The 27967-nt window shown below is 44.7% G+C and overlaps 1 protein-coding gene across 2 annotated transcripts in view; it reads right to left on the bottom strand.

Moving 5' to 3' along the window:
• The window catches only part of zgc:113425 (uncharacterized protein LOC541425 homolog), a 44810-nt gene extending 30855 nt beyond the window's left edge, over nucleotides 1–13955 (bottom strand). The window contains exons 1-2 of one of the 2 annotated variants that reach the window (XM_038792479.1): nucleotides 13461–13955; nucleotides 12845–12948 (exon numbers count right to left, since the gene is read on the bottom strand). The gene's annotated coding sequence lies outside the window, so the exon portion shown is untranslated. Of the gene's footprint in view, nucleotides 1–12844; nucleotides 12949–13237; nucleotides 13385–13460 lie in introns of those variants that run through there. The other variant, XM_038792480.1, reaches the window with a different exon arrangement.
• Nucleotides 13956–27967: the final 14012 nt, after the last annotated feature.

The following is a 27967-nucleotide window of genomic DNA, read 5'->3' as shown; positions in this document are numbered from 1 at the left end:
TCTTGCAATTTTTTCCTCAAGAATTTATCCAATTTTCTATTGGAAAGTTACTGTTAAATTTCTTTCCAGCACTGATCAGACAGCACATTCTAAATCCTAATCACTCATCGTATTTAAAAAATAGTTTGTCCCTCATGTCGCTTTCTTTTTGGCAATCGCCTTAAATGTTTTGTTCTCTGGTTATTGGCCCTTCAGTCATTGGAAAAAGCTTTTCTTTAGCCGAAAATCAAATCTTTTTTCTGTTCTAAAAATGGTGAAAAATCTCAGTTTCTTTACACAATTGCAATCCCTCATCCTTGGAACCGTGCTAGCAAATATCTTCCATACCCTCTTCGAAGCATTTACATCCTTCCTGAAGTGTGGTGCCCGTAAATGAAGGCAACTGGGCCCAAGTTTTGTTTTAGAGATTTTTTACACAATTTCCTAGATTTTGTACTTTTATGTCCCTGAAAGTCCCTATTTATAAAGCCAAGTATCGATCCTAGACTTTATTAAATTTCTTTGTTAATCTTTCTTGCCACCTTCGAATATTTCTGCACAAACAACCCCAGGTCTCTGTTCTTGTGCGCCCCACCCCCTGTATATTGAAACAGTGGTCCTTGTACTGAACCTTGGAGAATACCACCATGCACCAGGCCAAAAGTAAATCAGCCATGTGAAGTACACCTTGCACTGACCAGCGCATGGATAGCACTTTTTAAAAAGCAGAAAAACAGCTTAAAATTCTTCAGAGGCACAATTAAAAAAACACCAAGCCAAATTAGTGGTAATCAAAAGCTTATTCTAAGAACTGAAATTTTAAAGAGGATCTTGAAAAGGGAGGGGGAGGGGACAGAGGTGCAGAGGGGATGGCTTAGACAGGTGTTGGCATAGCTCAAATGGTGAGACAAGAGAGGGGATGCAATAAGAGTCAAAAGAATAGAGAATCTGGTGGTTTAGTGGAGAGAGGGTGGGGCGGGGGGTTGCAGTGGAACATGGAAGAAGCTGGTGTAAGGCTGGGAGGAAGACAGACATACGGGAAAGATGAGACCATTAAGGGATTTTCACATGAGAGTGAAAGGTTGGGCGGCACGGTTGCACAGTGGTTAGCACTGCTGGCTCACAGCTCCAGGGACCCAGGTTCAATTCCTCGGGTGACTGGGTGGAGTTTGCACTTTCTCCTTGTGTCTGCGTGGGTTTCCTCCGGGTGCTCCGGTTTCCACCCACAGTCCAAAAATGTGCAGGTTAGGTGGATTGGCTAAATTGCCCCTTAGTGTCCAAAAGGTTAGGTTGGGTAACTGGGTTACAGAGTTAGGGTGAAGGCATGGGCTTAAGCAGGGTGCTCTTTCCAAGGGCGGGTGCAGACCCCAGGGCTGAATGCTTTATTCTGCACTCTTGTAATTATGCTTCCCCTTGGCGGTTTGCATTCTGATATCCAGACCAGGTTTCCCAATTGATACTTTTAAACAGTTTCCACTCCACTTTTCACAGTGACTCCAGACCAGGATTTTGCACAAACCGCTTTAGGATTTCTTTGTCTTAAAAGGCGTCTGTGCAAACTCTGAGATACAGTCACTGATTTACTCAATTATTTCAAATAATATCACAAACTGTATAATGTCTCACAGCACTGTAAAATCACTTCAGGTGCATTTCTCGTCTTCCCCGGAGCTCTGTGTCTCTACCGAAAAGGTTTCTGTTCTAGCATCTTAAACCTCAGACTTCTTGGAAACCTCTCTTTATTTCTCTAATTTCCTTAACAAAATGCTCTTTAAATAACCATTACCCCCAGGGTATGTTTTTTCTGAAGCAAAGCTGAGGCGTTCCTCTCTAACGATCTTTAAGACTTATCTGGATAGGCACATGAACAGATGGGGTATGGAACGATACAGGTGATGGAGGGCCGAAGGACCTGTTTCTGTGCTGTATTGTTCTTGGTTCTAAACCAACTACTTCTAGAGCTGTGAGAGCTGACTTATCTCTCACCATCTCTCAAACAGCTCTGGCTTTTCAGTTAAACCAAGAACAAAGGGAGGTGGCCTCTTGTCCCCTGCTACTGCTATTTATTAATCATGCTGTAGCCCTCTCTAATCACAGTTGGAACTTAACCAACCACCGGCATGAATCTAAAAATAGGTCCTTCCAGGCACAATTACATGAAATTAAACACATTTACAGCTACACCTTATTTCTAAAGTTTCCCAATGCAAATCTAAATCCCATAAAACTTTGTTAATTTTCCTAATCAATGCCTTGTAGCTACAGCAAGGCTTCCCTACATTTATTTCAGCCTCTTGTAATGATGCCAACATTCCGTCTGCCCTCCAAGTTACTTGCTGGACCTACATGCTAACTTTGTGATTCATGCCCAAGGGCACCCAGATCTCCGTACAAATGCAATCTGTTATCTTTCTCTATTTAAATAATATTTTGATTTCTGTTCTTCCTGCCAAAATGAATCTTATCCACATTATACTCCATCTGCCATTTTTTGCCCACTCACTTAACCCATCCATATCCCTTTCTAGACTCTGAATCCTCACAAGTTGCTTTCCTACCTACCTTTGTATAGTCAATAAATGTGGCTACAATACAGTTGTTCACTTTGTGCAAGTCATTAATAGTGATGGTAAATAGTTGAGGCCCTAGCACTGATTCCTGTGGCAATCCACTAATTATAGTTTGCCAACCTGAAAATGATGCACTTATCCTTCACTTATAACATTAGCCAATCATCTATCCATGTTAATGTATTACCCCCAACTCCATAAGCTTTTGTGCTGTAACCTTTTACATCAAACACCTTTTGGAAATCCAAGTACAGTACCTCTACTAGTACCGCTTCATCCACTCTGATTGTTATATCTCCAAAATCATCTAATATCTGTCAAACAGGATTTACCTTCTATAAAATTGGGTTGACTCTGCCCGATTGTATTATGATTTTCTAAATGCTCTGCTACTACTTCTTTAATAACGGATTCTAGTATTTTCCCAAATGACCGATGTTAAGGCTAACTTTGTCTCCCTCCTTTCTTGAAAGAGATGTTACAATTGCAGTACAATGCTGATTTATCTCAGTAAGTCAAAGATATTCCAACTAAAAATATTTATAGTTTGTTATTGTTGTATTTCATAGAAGATCTGCCCATTTGGATTATGAGAACCACAATAAGCAAGACCACTAATGTACAATTTGAGGAATTGCTGAACAAAATCCCCAAAACACCTGTAATAAGCCCCGAACCATGTTTATTTAATGAGAATGTGACATTATGAGTCACTGTAAACCAAACACACACTTGAACAATAATCATTCATAATCTCAATCAAAAGTCAGAATCGGTACAATATAAGCCTTGGAATTAATCTGTTCTTCATTTGAATCACCTTGGAAGACTAGTGTTAAAATTGCATGGCAATTATCAAACTTGTTTCCAGGCTCCAGTTTTATTTTACAAGTTGTGGTCAGTTTATCCCTAGCTACTCATATTAGAGTTTGTAAAACGGGAGCTTTGCACATGCAAAAGCCGTTTTAATTTTTTTAAAATTCCTTTTTCAGAGTTACAAAGCCCATGTGCGTAGTGGACAGGACAAAACCTTAATCCATCTCCTTGCTTTCTCCAAACTCCCAATTCAAATTCAAAATGAAGCCAATTCACGGTCTCCAATGAAAGGGACACACCAGATCCAAGCTGACAATAACAGGCATTGCACCGGATCTCGGGCTCAATCCTACACTCAATCTTCACCAAAAGACTGAGATGCGATGCACATGCACCACAGATAGGTATCAACTCCGCACGCGGTTTTCAATAATTTAAGCGGCCTGCTGAAAAAGTTTCACTTTAACTGAAACGACTGCAGTCAGAGCTTGTAGCCAATATCTGAAACAGATAGAACTGTACGTGTGGAGCCATATAAATTCTGAAATCAACACATTCAAATGTCATGAAGCTGTGGGCTGGCCATTAGAAAGCTTGAATGACAGTTCAACACCCACTATTCAAATTTAGGACCCTGACCAAAATTGTTTCACTTCAATAGCAGCAAATTGAAGAATGCCACAATTTAGCGACTTATTTGTATGGTTTGTATTGAATGATGGATGTCTCAACATAGCCGATGGAGAAATCTTTTTGTACGGGTACAACACATTGTTCCCAATGTACCCGATCTGTTACTTTTCCCTCCTTTTGTTCATACAGCAGTTAACCTGAATAATTACTTGAAAATATTTACTACATCAAATCAAAACTAAGTTCAGATTACATTAAAGTCTCCATGTATTGTTTTGATTGTAAACCAAGATTCAACAGCCAATCTGATACGTCCCTGGCTTCATTAGTGACATTAAAATACCAAATTCACACTTAATGTCGCAGTGGAAGCAGGTGGACTGATAATCCCAGGGAATGGTGCAGCGTGATTTGGTATAGCAGTCTCCAGGAACTCACCATTTGGTGAAATTACAGCACAAATAAAGTTGGACAATTCTGTAGGAACACCAGTGTAATGATATGTAGAATATTATTTGTTTATCATTTAATAACCGAACTACATAGATAGGTGCCATATGCACCTAGACTGAGATTCTAGCATCCAACCACAGGTGGCGTGGTGACAGGACTAGGTCACTGGAAGACAGGCCTCATGGAGATAGGAGGTAATCTCCTGGACAGCACACACAAAACAGAATCTGGACAACAAGTACAGAGCACAGTCACATATCGAGCAGCTCCTGAGTCAACAGTCATTAATAAGAGTTTTTTTTATCAATTTAGATTACCCAATTATTTTTTCCAATTAAGGGTCAATTTAGTGTGGCCAATCCACCTACTCTGCACATTTTTGGGTTGTGGGGGTGAAACCCACGCAGACACGGGGAGAATGTGCAAACTCCACACGGACAGTGACCCAGAGCCGGGATTAAACCTGGGACCTCAGCACCGTAAGGCGGTTGTGCTAACCACTAGGCCACCGTGCTGCCCTGTCATTAATAAGAGTTAACCATAGTTGTTTGTATTTGGTCGTAATATCTAACTGTGATCTTACATCAAAGCCCTTTAGTAATTTAGTTAATTAATAAACAGTTTTGTTCATTTACAATGCCGTATGTTCTCTGATCACTTCAACTACAAAGACCTCACCATCCGTGCACTCAGACAACATTACAACCAATAGACACTTACTGCAAATGTGACGTCTGTGAAAAATATACAGTGAAATGTTAGATTTGCACATTATTTATTATTTGATATGATTTGGTTTAAATGTTAACTCCTCCAAAATGTGTAGTTTTTGGTCTGTTTAAAACCATTGTGTTTAAATTAGAGACTGGAAGGAACCAATTGTTTTATCAAACAATAAAAGGATTTATATTAATAGCAGGAGCACTGAGATTTTAAAAAGCATTAATACAAAATCTTGACAGGCAGGCATAATTTCTATGTTTATCATGGAATAAAGCTGCCCGTTTCTTGCAGTTGTTAACTGCTGGGTGTGGGCATCTCATATTCATAATTGTCAAGTAATTACAGAACCAGGTTCAAAAACAAAATTTGAATTTGCACCAGTCAGTGTTAAAATTTAAGACCATAAGAAATAGGAACAGGAGTCTGCTCTGCCACTCAATAGGATCGTGGCTGATAAGACATTCCTGACGTCTACTTTCCTGCCCTTTCCCCGTAACCTTCGATTCCCTTACTGATCAAGAATCTATCCATCTCAGCCTTAAATATACACAAAGACTCCGCCCTCACAGCGCTTTATGGCAGGGAGTTCCAAAGACTCTCAGTCTTAAATGGGCACCCTTTACTCTGAGACTATGCCCTCTGGTCAGGGACTCTCCCATGAGGGGAAACATCCTTTCAGAATTTAACCTTAAGAATCCTCTGGATCCTCTTTGAAATCCACTATAAAGTAAGTATATGTAGGACGTTTAGAAAATTGTAATTTTGGCTAAGATCAAGCATCAGTTCAAGCCCAAGATGAGGTGCGATGCCTTTTCTTGTCAGCTTGGATCTTGTACGTCTCTCTTGTCGAGACCATGAATTGCATTCAATTTGAATTGTTTTTTGGAGCAAGCAACGGGATGGATTAAAGTTTGCCCCATCCACTCTGCACATTGGTTTGTAACTTTAAGGGTGGGAAAAAAATATTTTTTTAAAAACCTGTTGACGCTGCTGGTTTCCCACAAATTGAAGTAGAGCCTTTTTGACGATACAATAAGCAGGGTGGATGAAGGGGAATCAATGAATGTAATAAATTTTGACTTCCAAAAGGTGTCACATAAAAGATTAGCACACAAAGTAAGAACTAATGGTGGATGGGTAGCAGATTAACTAACAAGCGTGTCAGGATAAATGGGTAATTTTCAGGTTGGTGAATTACCACTGATTTGCCACAGGATAAAGTGCGGACATTAAGTGAGTGGTAAAAAAAAAAATTGGCAGATGCCCCATCTGGGAAATTAGTTTATAACAGAAAAGGAAAATATTATTTAAATGGAGACTTTTATTATAGAAGGATCAGGGTGTCCCAAGACATGAAGCACAAAATGTTAGTATGCAAGCACAACCATTAATTGGAAGGCAAATGGACTGCTGCCTTTTATTGCAAGGCGAATGGAGTATAAAACCTGACTTGCTACAACGCTATACGACATTGATGAGACTAATGTTTTGGTCTTTTTTTTAAAAAAAAGGAGGGATATACTAGGACTGGAAGCAGTTTACAGAAGATTCACAAGGTTGATTCTTGGAATTAAAGAGATTTTTTAATTGATTGATGGGATGTGGGCATTGCTGGCTAGGCCAGCATTTATTGCCCATCTCTAATCACCCTTTTGCTGCAGTCCATATGATGTAGGTACACCCACAACACAGTTAGGGAGGAGGTTCCATGATTTTGACCCAGCAACAGTGAAGGAACAATAATGTGCTTCAATGTCAGAGTGTTGAATGGCCTGGAAGGGAACTTTCAGGTGGTCGTGTTCTCATGTAATTGCTGCCCTGTCCTTCTAGGCGGTAGTGGTTGGGCGTTTGGAAGGTGATTTCCTGCAGTGCATCTTGTCGATGGTACACACTGCTGCTATCGTGTGTCAGTGGTGCAGGGCATGAATGTTTGTGGATGGTGTGCACCAATCAAGTGGGCAGCATTGCCTTGGGTGATGTCAAACGTCAGAGTGCTGTTGGAGCTACATGCACAGGCAAGTGGAGAGTATTCTATCAAACTCCTGACTTGTGCCATGTATATGGTAGACAGGCTTTAGGAAGTCAGAAGAGGAGTTACTTGCTGCACCATTCCTTGCCTCTGAGCTGTTCTGTGGCCACAGTATTTATATGGCTTGTCTAGTTCAGTTTTTAGTCAATGATAACCCAATGTTGAAAGTGACAGATTCAGTGACGGTAATACCATTAAAAGTCATGGGGCAATGGTTAATTCTCTCTTGTTGGAGATGATCATTCATGCCACATTAGGTGCCAGGCAATGTTACTCACCACTGAATATTGTCTAGGTCTTGCTGCATTTGGACATGAGCGGCTTCAGTAACAAATGCTGATGTACTAGGCTCTCCATCAGAGGATGGGAATATTTGTACAGCCTCCTCCAGTGAGTTAAAATTTTTTTTTACAGTACCCAATTCATTTTTCCAATTAATGGGCAATTTAGCGTGGCCAATCCACCTAGCCTGCACATCTTTGGGGTGTGGGGATGAAACCCACGCAAACACGGGGAGAATGTGCAAACTCCACACGGACAGTGACCCAGAGCCGGGATCGAACCATGGACCTCGGCGCCATGAGGCCGCAGTGCTAACCCACTGCGCCAACGAGCTGCCCTCCTCCAGTGAGTTGTTTAATTGTCGACCACCATTCACAGCTGGATATGGCAGGACTTAGATTTGATTCATTGATTGTGGAATTGGCTTTGGCTATCACTTGCTGTTTGGTATGCAAGTCATCCTATGTTGTAACTTCACTAACTACCTAATTTTTAGGTGTGCCTGGTAGTGCTTCTGGCATGCCCTCCTGAACTCTTCATGAAGCAAGGTTGATCCCCTGGCTTGGTGGTAAAAGTAGAATGGGGCTGTGCCAGGGTATGTTGTTACAGAGAGTTTAGTTGAGTACAGTTCTACAGCTGCCAATGACCCACAGTGCCTCATGGATTCCCAGTCTCAAGTTGCTAAATCAGTTCTGAATCTATCCCATTTAACAATGATAGTGCTACACAAAACACTGGAGGGATCATCATTGGAATAGTTTTCAGTCATGTGCACTGAGGTACAGCTCAAACAGATCATTTAGTACATGAAAAAAAAATACGTAATAGGGCAACACAAGGTACACAATGTAAATAGGTAGACACCGGAATTGGGTGAAGCATACAGGAGTGTAGTATTAATCAGTTCAGTCCATAAGAGGGTCGTTTAGGAGTCTGGTAACAGCGGGGAAGAAGCTGGTTTTGAATCGGTTTGTACGTGTTCTCAGACTTTTGTAACTACTGCCCAATGGAAGAAGTTGGAAGAGCGAGTAAGCCAGGTGGGAGGGGTCTTTGATTATGCGGCCTGATTTCCCACAGCAACAGGTGTAGATAGAGTCAGTCAATGGATGAGAGGTGGGTTTGTGAGATGGACTGGGCGGTGTTCACGACTCTCTGAAGTTTCTTGCGCTCTTGGGCCGAGGAGTTGCCATACCAGACTGTGATGCAGCCAGATAGGATGCTTTCTATGGTGCACCGATAAAAGTTGATAACAGTTAGTATGGACATGCCGAATTTCCTTAGTTTCCTGAGGAAGTATAGGCACTGTTGTGTTTTCTTAGTGGTTGCGTCGACGTGGGTGGACCAGGACAGATTTTTAATGATGTACACACCTAGGAATTTGAAGCTGTCAACCATCTCCACCTCGGCTCCGTTGATGCAGACAAGAATGTATATAATACTTCGCTTCCTGAAGTCAATGACTAACTCTTTAGTATTGCTGGCATTGAGGAAGAGATGTTGTTACACCAATCCACTAGGTTCTCTATCTCCCTCCTGTATTCTGACTCATCATTGTTCGAGATCCGACCCACTATGGTCGTGTAGTCAACAAACTTTTTCTCCATTAGGACCAGGGCCGGCTCAAGGGACCGGCAACTCGGGCAGTCGCCCGGGGCGCCATGTGCTAGGGGGCGCTAGGAACCCTTTACAAATGTTCAGTCATTGCTGTGAATTGCTGGTATAGTGAGATTTCTTTAGTGACTTTTGATCAAGTCCTCAACGGGAAGGGAAGACGCATATTTGCTTTGATGTCTGCCGAGATAGTGAAGCAAGCCCGGTTCTACATTTGGGTTCACATATGGAGGGGGGGGGGCATTGGTAAACACAACCAGCGGGCCTGCTGCTGGGACCACAGGGCTGCCCCGCCGCCTATAAATGTCAATAACGTCTTGTTAGAATCAAATGACTGTAGCACTCCACCACCTCTTAGATCAAAGCAAATCACTGAGGATGCCGGAGACGGAGACAATCTCCCCTCCTATTCCCCCACCCCACCCAGAACAGACAGAACAATCTCAGCAGGTCTGACAGCCTCTGTGGAGACAGAGATCTGCAGATGGGATTAGCTTTGTATTTGCAGTTCTGCTTCCCGTTCACTGGACGAAGAATGATCCAGACTCCAAACCTTAGCTCCGAGGTTCTCTCTCCACTTCGTGTGACCCCCCCACCAAAAAAAAAGGTTAAGAGTTCCAGTCGCCTGAATCAACAGCCTTGGCTCGGGGAAATACTAATTCTGTTGTAAGAAATCTGCAACAACAACAAACATATTGACCAGACAAGAGAACAAGGTGAAGTGATTCTGTCAGCGGAGATTCCCTCTCTGGACAGGGCAGACAGGTTTGGGGGTGGTGTGGTTGAGGGGGGGGGGGATAATTCCCTGAATTATACACTGTCTCACCCAATGAGTAGATTCACCTGAGGAAGGAGCAGTGCTCCGAAAGCTAGTGATTGAAACAAACCTGTTGGACTTTAACCTGGTGTTGTAAGACTTCTTACTGGACTTTAACCTGGTGTTGTAAGACTTCTTACTGTACTCATCCAATGAAGAAATAGAGAAAAAAAGCCCCCCTCCCCCTCCACACCTATCAATAATATAATTCACCATGATTGGAAAATAAGAATTAATCACAGATGCGTGATATTTGGTGTGTTAACCATTAATAAATCACATTTTCTTACTGTCGTTAATAATTACAGAGAAATGGACACCAATTTGTAGCAATCTGAGTTCTGGCAGAGAATTCTGTTTTGTCATTGGGAGGAGAAGGTAACAATGCGGCGTTGCTGCACTTCGGGCATTTCAAGGTCCAGGGCAACGACTCCCACCAAGTGGCAACTGACCTTACCCCGGTCTTGCTGTTTGCCAATCAGCTCCCTAACTCGCCAGAGAAACCAGAGCTTCACCGGAGCGCCGGCGACGCTTCAGCTGTCTGTCCTTTGAAGTCTCAAAACTCTTGCGAAACTTTGCTCCAACTTTTTTTCCCCCCTTGACCACACGCCTGAGACCGTTTGTCGGTGCAGAGGCCAACAATCACGAGTTCGCTTCAGACGTCCTTTTGCAGCCGCGAGAAGGGAAAAGTCTGACATCTGGTTAAAGTTACTGAATGTGCAGCACATGCATCTGAGGGAGAAGGTTTCGCGGATCGTCGCTCGGGTGATTCAGAAACATTTCATTTGTTATCAATTGGACAGCGTTCGGGTCCTGTCCTGACCATCATGGTATGTTTTGAGGGGCAGACAGTTTTTGTTTTTTAAATGAGAGACAGGTTAGTTGTGTACACAGTGAATTGAAGATCGGTCCTGGACAGAATATAGAAACGAAACAATTTCTACCCATTAAAAGTTGTGAGGCTAAATGTGAACTATTTGCCAAATGGCTCTGGGGTGACTCGTGTGTCCAGCAGTGGGTCCGGGAAGCGGTTCGCGTTACTGTACAGAGTGGCTGAGCTGTGAACGCCGCCAGGTTGTATTGTAACTGCTGAATTTTGAAACTCTTTATTCTACATTTTCAGTTTTTCTCCTTGTGAAAATTTTTAAAAAATTATACTTGTAAGGGCGCCGAAGTTCAGCTTGCCCGGGGCGCTAGCAACCCTAGGGCCGGCGCTGATTAGGACTGTGCTGTGGTTACTCCTACTAGTTGTTTTATGAAGAAAGATTGACCAGGTTGTGCCTAAACCCACTGGAGGTTAGAAGAATGAGAGGTGATCTTATTGAAATATATCAGATTCTAAGGGGGCTCCACCGGGAAGATGCTGAGAGGATATTTCCCCTCATTGAGGAACATGGAACTAGAATAACAGGGCACCTATTCGGGGCAGAGAGGAGGAATTTCTTCTCTAAAAGTTGTGAATCTTTAGAATTCTCTATCCCCAAGAGGCGTGAAGGTGGAATCATTGCATATAGTCAAGTCTGAACTAGACAGAAGTGAGGGTTTTTCAGAGAATCAGCAGTTTACGGGGAACAGGCAGGAAACCGGAGTGTAGGCTAGGTATTGAATGGTAGAGCAGGACTGCCTACTCCCTTTTCTATGTTACGTTCAACTTTGATAAAGAGGGTGGCATGGCGGCGCATTGGTTAGCACTGCTGCCTCATGGCACCGAGGTCCTGGGTTCGATCCCGGCCCCGGGTCACTGTCCGAGTTTGCACATTCTCCCCATGTCTGCATGGGTCTCACCCCCACAGCCCAAAAATGTGCTGGGTCAATGGATTGGCCACACTAAATTGCCACTTAATTGGAAAAAGATCATTGGCTACTGTAAATTTTTTTTAAACTTTGATGGGTAATATCACTTGTAAGAATTGTAATTGAAGAAGTCGAGGAAAAACACCCTTATAATTCAGGGCTTCATGTCTTTTCACAGAAACCTCATGAAAAAACAATTACTTTACCATTTAAGACTGTTTAGACAAATTTACTGAGCTGAGCTTAAGAACCTTGTGGCCTTTTAAACAGTTTAGTATTTGCATTTAGCCTCTGTCCAAGTTCCATAGAACCATAAGAGTCGAGGTGTAGGAGGCTATTCAGCCCATCAAGTCTGCATCAACCCTCCGAAAGATCACCCTACCTAAGCCCACGCTCCAGCCCCATAACCCCACCTAACTTTTCGACATAAGGGGCAATTTATCATGGTCAATCCACTCAACGTGCACATCTTTGAACTGTGGAAGGAAACCGCAGTTCTCGGAGGAAACCCACGCAGACACGGGGAGAACATGCAAACTTCCCAGAGTCATCCACGGTTGGAGTTGAACCTGGCTTCCTGATGTTAGGAGGTAGCAGTGCCATCGTGCCACCCACTTTCCTTCCTTTCAAAAAACTTCCCAGGTTGTTCAAAGCTCACTTTAGGTTTGAGCATGAACCGCATTGTTCAAAGTCAGATGAGACATTGTACCAAGATTTACAAGCAGGCTGCATGCATATAACCATTTGGTGTAAAGAAACAGATGACAATATAGCCCTTTGCTACATGTTACCATTTCCAAATGAACATATTGTGCAGGTCCGATACTGGGAACCTAATATTGCTTATTTGGAAGGTTAAACAAATAACATGATATACCACTGTCACATCGAAATATCTCAAAAAGCTCACCACGTAAAACACTTTGAGGACTTATGTAGTCCAACACAAACATCACCCATGTCCCACAAGTGAAAAATTAAATAAGTGACCTTTATTATTTCTTGTTGGTATTCGGAATATTATAGAATGAAACACATTTGACATTAAATATTAGGTAGTATATTTTTTTGACCGTGCTACTAAAAATATAAAAGGTAGCCAGATAGATGTGAACAATAACAAAATAACATGTTTACCTGTTGCACTAGGATTGCTCGATGCAAAGTGTTCAGAAATTCCGAGCGACTTCTTGACAATCGTTTATAAATATATATCAGTTGACTATTCACTACAGAACCTCCTGGGGGGAATAAAATGATTAAGCTTGCTGTTATTGATCCATCCTGTTACCACTGGATTGCAAAAGGGTGGGGGAAATTTGACTTTTAAAATAGCTTGCTGTTGTTATTTGTTCTCCTCCAGTCAGGCACAAAATTGCAGTAAAGCAGCCCTGGGACGGTGCATGAACATCACAAGAAACATTCACAAAAACAAATTTCACAAAATAATTTATTCCTCCCTCGAAGACGAGCCCAGCTTCACCCACTTACCCCAGCCAAGCACCCATCCCTTGAATCCTGGACTCTTACCTTCGGAGCGTGAGCATTTTCCTCCGCCTCAGAAAACACACACATCTGGATGGTAGAAAACGTGCCTCAAAAGGTCCCGGCGCGACACCCTGGACACCCCAGCTCGAGATCCCCGGACACCCCAAATCCCTGCCACGACACCCCAACTCACCGCCATGACACTGGAGAAGTCGCTCCCTTTACCCCGATGTATCGACAAGCAAGTACCGCGCAATTAACTCACCAGCGGCGCAGGTTTTAAACAATGTTTACTTCCTTCTCAATTTCACCACGTTTTTCTTGAAATTGCCTGTTCTTCTCGGAGAAGCCGAAGTTCTGTTCTCTGGTCTGGTGCAGCCTGTCTGGCCTCCATTATGAAGACAGGTGGAAGCAGCTCAGCAGGATCACCTCATCTCATTAACCCTGCCCAGCCCTCTGCCGTCAACAGCCTCCCGCCTCCCAGTCCCTTCATTCTCGGATTTCTGGCTTATCTTTCTACATTTCTGTTTTTGTTTCGGTGGGGGGAGCTGATAGCTGAAATAACTTGTTACTAATACATAGGCTTATAAAGTGCAGTTGTGTTTTGTCCCAACCATCTCTCTATTGGTGTTGATAGTACCACTCTTTTGTAGTGAACTCATTTGCCTAGATTCTCACAGATTATCTAAAGTCAAGTCCTCCGCATTAATGACCATAGAAGTAATTGTAAGTTTTGTAAAATTCCTTTTTTTTTAAAAAAGGTTTCTCCTTTCTAAGTGTCATGAATGACATACCGTTCCTGGGTGGGGCCAGCTTCCTCCCGGGCCTTTGCCAAGCCCGCCCAGGAAGGATACTGGAGATTTATTTTCCAATGAGGGCGGAGAGATAGTTTGATGTGGCCTTTGGAAATGTTCGGAACGTCTCTGCGGGAAGTGCAGTCTCAAAGTCCTATCCCTATACCCCATGGTGATGAATATTAAGGCCGTTTTGAATTTGGCACTGGGTCGCCACAGACCATTGGGGATCTGGGGTGGTCCAGTGCAGCATAAGCAGGAATATCACGCACGGCCATTCTCTTCGTTCCCCACTACAAACCCCACCTCCTACCTACAGGCTCTATTCTGCTCTCCGGGGCTAGAGCCGAGGTCGAGTGTATGGGCCGAGGTCGAGTGTTCTTGCGGTGGGTCGGTGCAGACTTGATGGGCCGAATGGTATGTTTCAGCACTAGGGATCCTGTGGAAGGCCGAATCAGATTGCAACATTGGTGTAATTTGACCATGAGATGAGCTTTGGATTATATAACTATGCCACCCATCACCTATTTCTAACCTCTGTAAAATCACCCAACTCTTGCCTCAACCTATCTGCTGCTGCAACCCTCATCCATGCCTCAGTTACCTTTAGACTTGACCACTCCAACCCACTCCAGGCAATTCTCCCACATTCTGCCCTCTGTCAACTTGAGGTAATCTAAACTTCGTTTGGCCATGTCCTTGGGTGCGCAGAATCCCCTTCACCCATAACCCACGTGCTCGCTGACTTCCAGTCGAGCAATGCCTCAATTTTAAATTTCTCATCCTTGCTTTCAAATACTTCCATGGCCTTGTCCACCGGCAGCACAGTGGTTAGCACTGCTATCTCACAGCGCCAGGGACCCGGGTTCAATTCCAACCTCAGTTGAGCGTCTACGTGGAGTATGCACTTTCTCCCCGTGTCTGCCTGGGCTTCCTTCAGGTGCTCAGGTTTCCTCCCACAGTCTAAAGATGTGCAGGTTAGGTGGACTGGCCATTGTAAATTGCCCCTTAGTGTCCAAAAGTTTGGGTGGGGACACAGGGCTAGAGCAAGGATTGGGCCTAGGTAGGGTGATCTTTTGAACAGTCAGCCCAGATTCGATGGGTCGAATAGCTTCCTTCTGCACTGTAGGGATTCTGTGATTCCCTGAATTATCTTCAAATCCCACAACCCTCTGATATATATGCACTCATCTAATTCTGGTCTCAAGTATCTCTGATTTTAATTTCTCCATGAGGAGCGGACTGTGTCTACAGTTGCCTGCGTTCTCTAAGCTTTGGAATTTTCTCAAATTTCTTCACCTCCCTCTTTTTAAAAAAAAGAGATTTTATTCATGGCATTTTCATATAAACAAACAAAAGCAGAAGAAAAATCATACATTATAAATAACCAACATCCACTCCCTCCCCATTCCCTAATACGGCCCCTTCTCCCATCCCCATTTTAACCGCCTTACCTCCACTCCACCCCCCCCCCCCCCCCCCCCCCCTTTCGCTGACCCCTCAATCCTTTTTAAAGAAATCAATGACTGGCTTCCACATCCGAGTGAACCCATCAACCAACCCCCTCAGGTCAAACTTGACCTGCTTCAGGAATTTCGCCCGGTTGCTCACCCACACCTTCCCCATGATCCTCACTTTTTGTTTTCTGGAGTGGTTCTCCAGCTCATCCACTTTCTCCTTCAGCCTCTTTTGTGTCTCGCTCATCACCCCCATCTTCGCCACCAATGAGGCCAACTGCTCCTCATGCTCCCCCACTGCCTCCTCCACTTTCTGGTTCACCCTGCCCTGGGACTCTAGCCTCTGCTCCACTCTCTCAATCCCCGACTTAATGGATTCCACCACTTTGGCCAGGTCTTCCAGGGCCCCTTTCCTCTGCTGACTGAACTTTGCGTTCAAAAACTCCACTAGCTGCTCCATTGACCACTGGGCGGGCAGAACAGCCCCCTTGCCCTCTTATCCTGTGGCACACCACGAAGACTCTTCTGTTCCAGCAGCTCTTTTCTTCTCGCCCCACTCCTAGTTTGTGGATCCATTCACCAGCCATACCAGAGGAGTAACACCTTCTACAGGCACTCCTGCACCTCTTGCACTCAAATGCTTAACCCTTCGGATGAGGAAAAGACCGAAAACAATCCGCCTCGAGTGGGAGTCACCAAATGTGCGACCACTCTCTCCATGGCCGCCACCAGAAGTCATCCCTCCCTTTCCCTCTTTAAGATGCTCCTTATCTCATTGGGTGAGTTTTTGAAAATCTGCTCTGATATTACCTAATGTGGCTTTATAATGATTTGATGAAGCATCTTGGAATATTTACAAAACATTAATTGTGTTATATCAACACAAGTTGTTGCTGAGTGTCACCCAGAGCAGTTCCATCAAAAAGTGATTTCATGGACTCCTAGTGGGGCAGTGCTCAGTTATCCCATAGTTAATTAAAAACAGGAAATCATAATGGTAAATTATATTCATCGTGGAAAGGCATTTCTTTGTCATGACAAATCAACATTTAATTAGCACTATCATTAAATTATTATTTTGTTTTTATTGTATCCAAATATAGAATCATTGGCTACACCCTTCTTGCAAGTCCTTATTCAGTTCTGCATTTAGCTCTTTCAACTCCTTTTTAAAAAATAGTAGTTCTCAATAAGTTTCTACAGGAATCATTCGTAGGTGTTGCGCGAACAAAATAAATTAACTTCTAGTTTGAACCCAACATCAATGTTTTTATAAATTTATCTTTTGCATGGTAACTCAACTCAGAGTGCCTCACAGGAGCTGTGTGAGGAGATCTTAGAGAATCTTAAAGGTGGAAAGGTGGGTGGAGGCATAGGAAGGGAATTCCTGAGCTTAGGGTCTTGGCAGCCAGAAACATGGTCCTCAATGGTGGAGCAAAAGGCTCCAGAATTATGGAAGATTACAGAGATAGGCAGGAGCAAGGCCATGGAGGATTTGGAAAGAAGGATGACATTTTTAAAAAATCAAGCGGTTTCTTCACCTGGAGCCAGAGTTAGGTCAGGGAGCGTAGAAGTGATGGGTGAATGGGACTTGGTGAGAGATAGGACACGAGCAGCAAAGTTTTGGATTCCCTCATGTTTAGAGGGTAGAACATGGGAGACCAGGCGTGCGTTGTTTTGTGTGGTCAAGTCTAGAGGTAACAAACACATAAATGAGGGATTCAACAGCAGATGAACTGAGGCAGGAACAAGGTCATGTTACAGAGCTAGAAGAAGGCAATCTTAGTGTGTCATCGATATGTGTTCATATTGGGGACAAATATTAAAAAAAAAATTTTTTTTTTAAAAAGAGTATCCAATTATTTTTTTTCCAATTAAGGGGCAATTTAGCGTGACCAATCCACCTAACCTGCACATCTTTGGGTTGTGGGGGCGAAACCCACACAGACAAGGGGAGAATGTGCAAACTCCAGACGGGCAGTGACCCAGGACCAGGGTTCGAACCCTGGTCCTCAGCGCTGCAGTGCCAGTGGTAACCACTGCGCCACATGCCAACCACCTTGGGGACAAATATGGCACCAAGGTTGCGAACTGGTCCAGTCTGAGAGTTTTCAGAAAGAGGCGTGAGGCAGGCGAATGGAATTTGTGTTATACCAGAGGACAATGGCTGCAATCGTCCCGATATTTAACCAGAGGAAATTTATGCTCCCATAGGTGTTGCAAAAGCAGCAAAATAGTTTATAAACAGGGGTTGTGCTCAAATATAGCTGGGTGTTGTCAGCATTCAGAAAGAAATTAACTCTGTTTTCAGATGACATTGCCAGGGGGCAACATGCAGATAAGAAATAAGAGAGAAGTGCCAAAAACAGAACCTTGTGGGATACCAGAGGTAATGGTGGAGGAATGTGAAGAATACCATTGGAGGTGATTCTCTGGTTATGCCTGGATAGATAAGAACATAACCAGGTGAGTGCAGTCCCACCCAGCTGCACAACGGTGAGAAGGCATTCAAAGAGGATGCTGTGATCAGCTATGCCAAATGCCAGATCAAGAAGGACATTGGTAGGTGATCTTGTCACAGTCCTGTAGATTGTTATTTGTAACTTTGATAGGAGTCATTTAAATACTGTGGCAAGGCAAGAATCTGATCGAAGATTTTTTATGATTATTAATTTTTAACAACATAACCATATAAAAACAGATGTTAGAAGTTACAATATAAAAGAAACACGACCAACAGTATAGACCACATCCAAAAAACCCACCCTCCCAATCATTAAAAGTAACCCTCCCTAACAACTGACGGTAACTCCTCAACCAACCCACTGACGGCGTATTTTAAAAAAAATATTTTTATTCAAGTTTCCCATTTTATACATAATACAAAACAACCAAACAGAACCCACCCTTCCCATCGACAACCCCCCAGAACCTAATAACTCCACTCCTTCCAAAGACAATTAGCAACTAACAGTGGCCAACTCTTTGAAATATACACTAACCGGCTGTCATCCTCAATAAAACCCCTCAATTGCTCCTCCCACAGTGTACTTGACTTTCTCAAAGTATAGGAACTCCATCAGATCTCCCAGCCACACTGGGTGGGGAAGCTGAACTCTACCCCATCAATACTTGCTTCCGGGCAATCAGCGAGGCAAAGGCCAGGACATCAGCCCCCGCACCCTCCTGACACCTCAAATATGGCCACTGAGGAACAGGGCTCCAGCCCAATCTTCAGAATCACTGAAGGAGACCCAAAAACCTACAAACTTGGGGCAACACCAGAACATGTGCACATGGTTGGCTGGACCTCCTGAACAGTGCTCGCACTTGTCCTCCACCCCTGCAAAGAACCGACTCATCCTGGACCTAGTCTGCTGTACCCTATAAACTACTTGGGAGTTGGATTAAACTAAGCCTTGTGCACAAGGAGGTGGAGTTTACTCTCCTCAGGACCTCACTACAGACCTCATCATCCAAAACGGGCCCCAAATTCTCCTCCCACTTGGCCTTAACCTCCTGCAGCGATACGGTGTCCTCCGACATTATCCATCCATTGATATCCGAAATGCTCCCTTCCTCCGACCCCGCGAGAGAAAGAACCCTCTTCATTAGCGAGGTTAGCGGCACGATGGGGAATGTAACGGAGATGTTTGTAAGCATCTGAAAGAGATCGCGAGAGCCCAAACTTCTCCGACATTTCCTCAGAAGTGGCAAATTGCCCTCCAAGAACAGATTCCCCACCTGTTTTCAATCTCTTCCGTTCCCATCCCCCCAAAAGTGGCATCCAACCTTGCAAGCTCGAAGAAATGATTTGCACAAATCGGGGAAAGCTTCTATACAGCCCCCAATTTAAAATGCTGTTGCGATTGTCCCCATATCTTCAAAGTGGAGACAACTATCAGATTTGCCGGGTGTTTGGGCAGCATGATAGCGCAGTGGTAGCATTGCAGTCTCACGGCGCCGAGGTCCCAGGTTCGATCCCGGCTCTGGGTCACTGTCTGTGTGGAGTTTGCACATTCTCCCAGCGTTTGCATGGTTTTCGCCCGCACAACCCAAAGATAGATACATAGAACAGTACAGCACAGAACAGGCCATTCGGCCCTCGATGTTGTGCCGAGCAATGATCACCCTACTCAAACCCACTTATCCACCCTATACCCATAACCCAACCCTCCTTAACCTTACTTTTTAGGACACTACGGGCAATTTAGCATGGCCAATCTACCTAACCGGCACATCTTTGGACTTTGGGAGGAAACCGGAGCACCCGGAGGAAACCCACGCACACACGGGGAGGACGTGCAGACTCCGCACAGACAGTGACCCAGCCGGGAACTGAACCCTGGACCTTGGAGCTGTGAAGCATTTATGCTAACTACCGTGCTGCCCATGTGCAGATGTGCAGGCTATGTGGATTGAACACACTAAATTGCCCATTAATTGGAAAAAATGAATTGGATACACTAAATTTTTTTTAAAAAAATTTGCTGGATGTTTTACTGGTCAGAACAGGAGCGAGGCCTTCACTAATGCCTTCAAACCAGACCCTCTACACAACTTCTGATTCCACCTGCTCCCAGATCACTACACCAACCCAACACCTTCTCTGCATTCACTGCCCAGTAATAAAATATCAGGTTCAGCAACACCAAGCCCCCGACTGTCTATCCCTCTGGAGGACTGTCCTTCGAATGTCACAGCCTTGCCCACCCATATGGATGTAATCAATTTTCGACTCCCCCAAAAATGGATTGAGGGAGACAGACCAGCAAACATTAGAGCAAGAACAGAAATCTTGGCAAAGTGTCAATCTTGACTACCAAGGTACCGGACAGTGTATTTGACCTTTTCCAAATTCAAAAATTCCATGAGGTCACCCATCCACACCGAGACATTGGGCAGAGGAGGAGACCTCCGCCCAAGCAGAACTCTCCTCCGGGCTATTAACGAGGCAAAGGCAAGAACATTCGCCTTCACCCTCATCTGTAGCACCGGAGATTCCAATACCCCGAAAATAGCCACCAAAGGTCAAGGCTCCAGTTCGACATTAAGAATTACTTACATGTGGTTAAAGAAGGGGACCCAAACGTTTAACAACTTGGGACATGACCAGACACATGAGTGTGATTAACCAGCCTCTCAAGACACCATTCACACTTGTCCCCCACCCCCTGAAAAAAACCCTACACATCCTAGCATTGGTCAGATGTGCCCTATGTACCACCTTAAACTGGATCAGGCTGAGCTGCACACTGGACGACGTGGAATTTACTATGTGAAGGGCCTCAAGCCACACCACCTCATCCAAAATAGGTCCCAGTTCTCCCTCCCATTTTGAAAGGATGGTGTACTATGGATACGCCCTAATAAGAGTATTATGTTCAGGTGCAATAATCAGAGGCTCATTTGCAAAAAGCCAAACGGGACCTCAGATAAATGCTATCTGAGTGCCACCATAAAAGGGGATTGGTGGGGATTTTCAAGCAACAGGTGCTCCGAAATTGGCTGTATTACTAATAGCCTCGAGAAAGGATTGGAACTTGGGCGAAGGTGCCCCTGGACACTCAGAGGGTAATTTTGCCCTATTTGAGATCAGGCAGGACAAAAGCCAGCATTATACACATCTCACTCCATTTGTCCTCTAGCCACCCCCAGACACAAAACGGATTAGTATTAAGACACAAAGGGAAAACCCTGTACGATAACATCCACCACAAATTGGTACCTGTGGTGGTAGATATAGCTGGGACCCAATTACCAGAGTGATGCTCTCCCCAACTTAAACGACTACACCTCCATTTGATCCGCAGACTGTTAGGATGCAAGATAGGGATGGATAAGAGACAGGACAGGGTCAAGAGGGGACTGGTAAATGATGCAGCAGCAGCTTACGGGGCAGGAGTGTCAACTATTAACTCCCTTGATTTGGCTAATATGAACAACAAACTCAGACCCCTTAATGAGGACAATCAGCAAGATGCTGAAGTGGAACGGACTGGGGATGCAGCTAACAGCTACATGATAGCTGTATTAGAGGGACATGCCAGGATTATCAACCACATTATACAGGAAAAATTGGAAGACAATAACCAACAGCAAAACCGGTAGTATACATGGGCAATGGATGATAGAGCAGCTGAGGGAAAATTTAGACCAGGTCCACAGGGGACAGGTTGCATTTTGGATTAGCGATGAACAGATGGAACATTAATTCACCAGGAACAAACCCAAAATTATCTGGCTGCCAATTGAGACAATTGACTAAGGTTTGGTTCAACGACGACTGCAGGGGGACTTCAAGGAAAGCCTTAAGAATGATTCTAGGACTTACAATCATAACGACAACCTGACCGAACGAAGGGTTGTTGAGGTGGACAATATAGGGACAATCCACAAGGACATTTGGATAGGGCATGACGGATACTCTACTGTACACAGTGGAAAAGGAAGTGAGGCTCATCGGCATTCCTCTGTCTAAAAACTGACAAAATAATTGCATGCCCATACCCAGTGTATCTAAACGAGTATGCAATGTGTGGCTTCCAGACAAATACCACCCTAAACTGCACCATAGAGGCACACAACCTGGACACAGACATCACTCGGGTAGCATACAAGGGAGTAGGAGAATATTGCCTGACCACCTCCCTGAAACAATATCAATACGACACAGCACACTGTGACATCATCAACAACACATTCTGCATCAAACCTGTCATACCGGCCAGGTTGGGCCTCATCCAATTAATCGACATACATAAGAGGGAAAGGTTGGCATGAACGCCACCAATGAGTTTTGGCAAAACCTGGGGGTTATTACGAAGAGTACGGCACCAAATTAAAACCCCTGCCTGAGGAACTACACCAAATTCGGCAAAAATTGGCTACAACACACAAAACCTTTACCAAAGAGATCCAACAAACTCAGGATGTACGAAGGCAGATTGCAGAAATTAAGGCCGCCACCACTTGGTGGGATGATTTTTGGGACTGGGGCTCAAACATACAGATACACGCTTTCGTTCACCTCATTGCACACTTGGCTGTAATCCTGATCCTGTTCACGCTAATTTATCTCCTCATCCTCAGAATTCCGTGGTGGAAAGCCAAAATAACTCAACATCAGGACTTGGGACCCATGTTTGCAGCACGGGCCCCCCTCATCGGACCAGATTAAAGAGCCCTCTGGGACTCATACTTGTTTGCACTAGTAGTAAGAAACCATGTGTATACTTCAAACCGAGCAATGTTAGTAGTAGGACATTTTCATTGCTGTATCAACCTTTGTTTTGTATTTTGTATTGACATTTTTATTTCCATGTAATTGTATTGGCAGTTTTCATGTGTAATTTTATCATTTTTACCTGTGTGTAGTTAATATGTGCGACTGCAATGTTAAACGTTAGTAGCGCCTGTATTGTAATGTGTAACTGAATTTAGTGTTGGGCCTTACTTGACAGACAAGTGACTGGGGATGCTGGGCAGGTATTGGTTCTGCGTCTGTGATCCACCACTCTTCGCGTTCAGGATCAAGAGGAGGGATATGTAGCCACCTAAAATGCCATCCGGCAAAGGCCGCTGGGAAAAGTGGCCAAGTTCAGGGACAAACAGGCTGCAGCCCTGGCTTTGCAAATAACACAGGAAAAAGGCCATCCAGCGACAATGGGCTCAAATTAAAATCACCTATAAAGTAACAGACTCAGTGGCGTCTGTTCCCTTATTTGGAAAAGCCTACGTGCCTCGGACACCAATGAACAGGGCCGGTAAGAGCACGCCCCACCATGAAGGTGGCGGGTCTCGATTGGACTTCGATCAGGGTGATCGAGCACTGATCGACTGATTGGTAGCTCACCTGGAACCACCCAAAAGAGCGTGAAAATCCCAGGGACAAAAGATGCTGCACAACCCCTCGCTTGCTCTCTCGATAGCAACCAATAACGGCGACCCTTCACCAGCCGAAGAAGACGACCATCCACGCCATCATTAGAAATACTAGAGCCAAGGACAACGATGACCAGCAACTTACCATCAAGACTGTAAGACCTTATGCGTGTGATTGAATAACCTTAACATTGTGTGAACGTAAATAAATATTATACTGTTATGCGAAACAAACTTGTAGTAATTTGTCCATTTGGGTTAAGACGCAACAAATCATCAGCAAATATCCCTAATTCTGACCTTATGGGTGGAAGGAAGGTTATTGATGAAGCAGCTAAAGATGGTTGGGCCTAGGATACTACCTTGAGTGATGTCCTGGAACTGATGTGATTGACCTCCAACAACCACAACCATCCTCCTTTTTGGTTGGAGTCATACCTGGCACAGAGTTTTGCCAAATTCCCATTGGCTCCAGTTTTGCTCGGGTTCCTTTATGCCACACTCAGTCAAATGCTACCTTGATGTCAAGGACAGTGACTCTCAGCACAACTCACCAGTTCAGCATTCTGTTCATGTTTGAATCAAAGCTATAATGAATTCAGGAGCGGAGTGGCCCTGGCAGAACCCAAACTGAGCGTCAGTGAGCAGGTTATTGCTAAGCAAGTGCTGCTTGATATCACTGATGACCACGTTCATCACTTTATAGTGAGTGAGAGTAGTCCGATAGGGCAGTAATTGACTGGGTTGGATTTGTCCATTGTGTTCAGGACATACCTTTTTCAGAATAGCCAATTTTATTTCTAATTAAGGGGCCAATCCACCTAGCCTGCACATCTTTGGGGAGAATATGAAAACTCCACATGGGCAGTGAACCAGGGCCGGGATCGAACCCGGGTCCTCAGCACAGTGAGGCAGCAGTGCTAACCAATGCGTTGCCTTGCCATCACGTTCAGGACATACCAGAGAACTTTGCATATAGTATTTGACAGTGTTGTGGCTGTACTAGAACAGGTTGGTGAAGGACATGGCAAGTTCTGGGGCACAAATCTTCAGTACTATTGCCGAAATATTGTCAGGACCCAGATCTTTTGCAGGTATCCAGTGCCTTCAGTCATTTCTCAATATATTATAGAGGGAATAAAATTGGCTGAAGACTGGCATCTGTGATGCTGGGGACTTCTGGACGAGGCAGTGATGGATCAACCACTCAGTACTTCTGGCTGAAGATAGCTGCGAATACTTCGGCCTCATCTTTTACACTGATGTGTTGGGCTGTTCCATCATTGAGAGTGGGGATAATAGTTGAGCCTCCTCTTCCAGATTGGTTTGATTATTTACCACCAGCCATCATTGAATGTGGCAGAACTGCAGAGCTTGGATCTAGTCTGTTTTTAAAACATTTTAAAATATTTTTATTCTCCATTTTCTGATTTTCCTTCAAAATTTACACCCCCCACCCCCCAACAAGCAGTAAACGGTAACAAAAATGTCGATACCCTTAACATCAACAACGATCCCATCCTCCCACCACCCCAACCAACGGCCCACCTGACAATATTGTCGAGGAGAATAGAGATTCAGGCTACTAGACTAGAAGGGCTTGAGGTTCATAAGGAGGAGGTGTTAACAATTCTGGAAAGTGTGAAAATAGATAAGTCCCCTGGGCCAGATGGGATTTATCCTAGGATTCTCTGGGAAGCTAGGGAGGAGATTGCTGAGCCTTTGGCTTTGATCTTTAAGTCATCTTTGTCTACAGGAATAGTGCCAGAAGACCGGAGGATAGCAAATGTTGTCCCCTTGTTCAAGAAGGGGAGTAGAGACAACCCCGGTAACTATAGACCAGTGAGCCTTACTTCTGTGGTGGGCAAAGTCTTGGAAAGGTTTATAAGAGATAGGATGTATAGTCATCTGGAAAGGAATAATTTGATTAGAGATAGTCAACACAGTTTTGTGAAGGGTAGTTCGTGTCTCACAAACCTTATGGAGTTCTTTGAGAAGGTGACCAAACAGGTGGATGAGGGTAAAGCAGTGGTGTATATGAATTTCAGTAAAGCGTTTGATAAGGTTCCCCACGGTAGGCTATTGCAGAAAATACAGAGGCATGGGATTCAGGGTGATTTAGCAGTTTGGATCAGAAATTGGCTAGCTGGAAGACGACAAAGGGTGGTGGTTGAAGGGAAATGTTCAGACTGGAGTCCAGTTACTAGTGGTGTACCACAAGGATCGGTTTTGGGGCACTGCTGTTTGGCACTTTTATAAATGACCTGGAGGAGGGCGTATAAGCATGGGTGAGTAAATTTGCAGATGACACTAAAGTCGGTGGAGTTGTGGACTGTGCGGAAGGATGTTACAGGTTACAGAGGGACATAGATAAGCTGCAACGCTGGGCTGAGAGGTGGCAAATGGAGTTTAATGCAGAAAGGTGTGAGGTGATTCATTTTGGAAGGAATAACAGGAAGACAGAGTACTGGGCTAATGGGAAGATTCTTGGTAGTGTGGGTGAGCAGAGAGATGTCGGTGACCATGTACATAGATCCCTAAAAGTTGCCACCCAGGTTGAGAGGGTTGTTAAGAAGGCGTACGGTGTGTTAGCTTTTATTGGTAGAGGGATTGAGTTTCGGAGCCATGAGGTCATGTTGCAGCTGTACAAAACTCTGGTGCGGCCGCATTTGGAGTAATGCGTGCAGTTCTGGTCGCCGCATTATAGGAAGGATGTGGAAGAATTGGAAAGGGTGCAGAGGAGATTTACCAGAATGTTGCCTGGTATGGAGGGTAGATCTTATGAGGGAAGGCTGAGGGACTTGAGGCTGTTTTCATTAGAGAGAAGAAGGTTAAGAGGTGACTTTAGAGGCATACAAGATGATCAGAGGATTAGATAGGATGGACAGTGAGAACCTTTTTCCTCGGATGGTGATGTCTAGCACAAGGGGACATAGCTTTAAATTGAGGGGGAGATAGATATAGGACAGATGTCAGACGTAGGTTTTTTACTCAGAGAGTAGTACGGGTGTGGAATGCCCTGCCTGCAACAGTAGTGGACTTGCCAACACTAAGGGCATTCAAATGGTAATTGGATAGACATATGGACGATAAGGGAATAGTGTAGATGGGCTTTAGAGTGGTTTCACAGGTCGGCGCAACATCGAGGGCTGAAGGGCCTGTACTGCGCTGTAATGTTCTATGTTCTAATATATGCATCAAATAAAACAAACCCTCTCACGGTGGAAAAAAAACAAAGGAGAAAAAGGAGTCCGGAATCGCCCATGGTCACCATTAACCTATAGAGTCCTATCCCTCCCGACACTCAATGCCATCCAGTCTCTGAAAGAGTACCGTAAATGACACCCAAGAGTTGTAAACCCCCCTCCCCTAACTCTTCCCCTCCACTTCCTCTTGTAAAACTCCTCTCCCCAACCTTGGTTCCTTCCCCCCCAACTTTCCACCCCGGCTAGACCACTCGGACCCTGTTCTGCCAGGCTCCGATGGCCGCAGCCCCTCCCCCCACCTCACCCCCGTTCACTGGCCTGCTTAAACCAGCCAGCGTGGAGGCTCCGCCCGGGACTCTTTCCAGGCCCCAGAAAAACCCATAAGTGCCCTTTAGCACACAAACCCCACATACGCACCCACACCCCAAAGAACCCTCATTACGACTGAAAGTCCCATTTCTTTCCTTGTCCAAATATATACTACGTTGGCTCCTGTAGCCCATACACCAGCATGCAGTGAAACAAAAAAGAAAAAAATATATTCATGAGGCTACATCGGTACATGACCATTTCTCAATTCTGCCACAGTCCTTCTGCCTTTGCAAACTCCTCTGCTGCTTCCGCCGTGCCAAAATAAAAGTCCTTGAACTTGTAGGTCACCCTCAGCTTCGCTGGATATACAATGCCGCACTGCACCGCGCTAATGTACAGTGCCCTCTTCACCCGGTTGAAGGCAGCCCGCCTCGTCAGCTCCACCGTAAAGTCCTGGTATACGCGTACCACGTGAAGCCCACTGCACCACCCGCCCCTACGGAAGCAGAAAGTCACTACCCTTGGCGGCTCACTCGCCTTTGGTACAGGCCTCCACGACCGCTGAGCCCGATCCAGTTCATATCGGGAGGGATCCTCCCCCTCCCCCAATAGCTTAGCCAACATTGTGGCAAAATACTCCGTTGGCCTCGGTCCTTCCACTCCTTCGGGCAGCCCCACAATCCTCAAATTCTTTTGCCTGGATCTATTTTCCAGGTCTTCCATTTTGCCTCGCAGATCCTTGTTGATCTCTATCACCTTCCGTATCTCCTTCCCCATTGAGGTAAGTTGATCACTGTGCTGCAATAATGTCTCTTCCACTTCCTTCAGTGACGCAGAGTCGGGATCGAACCTGGGACCTCTGCGACATGAGACAGCAGTGCTAACCATTACACCACCGTGCTGCCCTGGGTTATCAGCTGATTTAATGGAATTATGCACCAGATGGCTATGGTATTAAGCTACTCCGGCCATTTAGGACCAAGAATTGAATTTCTGTTCGGTGCTGAACCTCAGAGCACAAATGGGAGCAGTACAGTTAGTTTGAACATCCCCGGCCTGAGGAGAAGAAATATTCAGCTACAGTAAAGTGTGAGTGGGCTTATCTATGAAGTCTACTCT

Source organism: Scyliorhinus canicula, chromosome 3 (assembly GCF_902713615.1).
Source record: "Scyliorhinus canicula chromosome 3, sScyCan1.1, whole genome shotgun sequence".
In the NCBI taxonomy this organism is placed as follows: Eukaryota; Metazoa; Chordata; class Chondrichthyes; order Carcharhiniformes; family Scyliorhinidae; genus Scyliorhinus; species Scyliorhinus canicula.
This window is presented reverse-complemented; position numbering and strand designations above follow the sequence as displayed.